The following is a 2500-nucleotide window of genomic DNA, read 5'->3' as shown; positions in this document are numbered from 1 at the left end:
TGCAAACTAAAGTTGTTCTTCACAAACCCGAAGGTAAGTTCACTTTTGACGATGATTAGTTTGTAATAGATCCATATACACTTAACATTATACAATTAATATTTCATAATGCAATATTTAACGGGGTCGCGATGTTTTGCATTTGCAAAGGCTTTGGCTGCGTCTACATCCCCAGGATTTCCACCAATCAGGTCCGAATTGGGACGCTCTTTCAGGCTCGGGACTGCTAGTGCATTGCCCCCGTACAATGTGCTTGGAAAATTGAAAGTAAAATTGCAGCGAAGGGGTGGTTAGCGCGCCCACCTCACATTTCTGAGGTGGAGTTGTTAATTCTCAGTGGGTGGTAAATGATAGACGCAGCAACAGTTTATGAAGAGACAACGAAACACGGTGTTGGAATTACAATCTCGGGAATGGCTACCGGACCTTGCGATTTTGTCCGATATTGCGGAACACAACAAAATGTTGAAATACCGCAAAAAATGTCACACAGTTTCCTGACCACATGTACATGCATTTAAGTTAAATATGAGATTATGGGGGTGGATTCTGATGATGGCGGCGCCTTTGTTGATAGCTGCTAGCTAAAATAAGATCTTCGACGCCATGAAAACTTGTTCCTTCGACACATGCTAGCAGGTTATTTGAAAGCAGGCCGTAAAGCTTCAACGAGATCTTGAAAATGATTTTCACTGATATTTAAGGCCGTAAAGGAGCTAATGCTAGACACGTCGGCGACGCATATGTTGAGTTAGGCAACGAATATTGCGCATGCGCGGTTCCAACGTCACTTGATAGCGTTCGCTTAATGCAAAAGAATCGGACATATGAAATACATATTCTTCTAATGGTCTGACGTGGTTTGAGCAAAAAAATGGGCAGAATTGAATTGAAAATTAAATTAAACATAAATCACTTGAAGATTGCGTCTCAAAAGGAGACGACGCATAGCGCAAATTGTCCATTATAATGGTGCTGTTACTGTTTTGCCGATTGGCATCACGTGAGAAGTAGTTCTTCATTGAAATGGTTTGAACTCGCAGGAATCCGTATCTTATTTAGGTACCGCTCTCTTGTGGTCAGGGGAAAGTTAGTTAATTTTAATTTCAATATTCGTGGACTCTCAACACAATAATTAAGACACTGTCAATCACAAGATCCTGAAGTAGCACATTTTAAAGAAATTATATCAGAAAAATAGCTGTTTCTCAAAGGTGTCTTAAAGCCAAAAGGAAAAGTTAGTTATTTCTTTTATTTACATTATTCCCTTAATTCGGACCAACATATAGATGTAAAATATATTTCTCGATTTTACCATTTTAACGAATATTTGCAATTTTTACATTCAATATTTTCTTTTTGTGTTTTAGTTCAATGAGTGTTTTGTAAAATGTAAAAACGACTATATATAAATATATTAAATGATTAAAAGACATCTGCCCTTGAAAGTTTAAGTCTTTTCATCCAGCTCTTAAAATTATATATATATATATATATATATATATATATATATATATATATATATATATATATATATATATATATATATATATATATATATATATATATATATATATATATATATATATATATATATATATATATATATATATATATATATATATATATATATATATATATATATATATATATATATATATATATATATATATATATATATATATATATATATATATATATATATATATATATATATATATATATATATATATATATATATATATATATATATATATATATATATATATATATATATATATATATATATATATATATATATATATATATATATATATATATATATATATATATATATATATATATATATATATATATATATATATATATATATATATATATATATATATATATATATATATATATATATATATATATATATATATATATATATATATACATATAAATATATACATACACGTATACACGTACACTCGCGCACACACACACACACACATATATTTATATATATATATATATATATATATATATATATATATATATATATATATATATATATATATATATATATATATATATATATATATATATATATATATATATATATATATATATATATATATATATATATATATATATATATATATATATATATATATATATATATATATATATATATATATATATATATATATATATATATATATATATATATACATATACATATACATATACATATACATATACATATACATATACATATACATATACATATACATATACATATACATATACATATACATATACATATACATATACATATACATATACATATACATATACATATACATATACATATACATATACATATACATATACATATACATATACATATACATATATATATATATATATATATATATATATATATATATATATATATATATATATATATATATATATATATATATATATATATATATATATATATATATATATA

The sequence above is a fragment of the Stigmatopora nigra genome, chromosome 20 (assembly GCF_051989575.1).
Source record: "Stigmatopora nigra isolate UIUO_SnigA chromosome 20, RoL_Snig_1.1, whole genome shotgun sequence".
Taxonomy (NCBI): Eukaryota; Metazoa; Chordata; class Actinopteri; order Syngnathiformes; family Syngnathidae; genus Stigmatopora; species Stigmatopora nigra.
The sequence above is the reverse complement of the archived record's forward strand: the minus strand, read 5'-3'. Positions refer to the sequence as shown.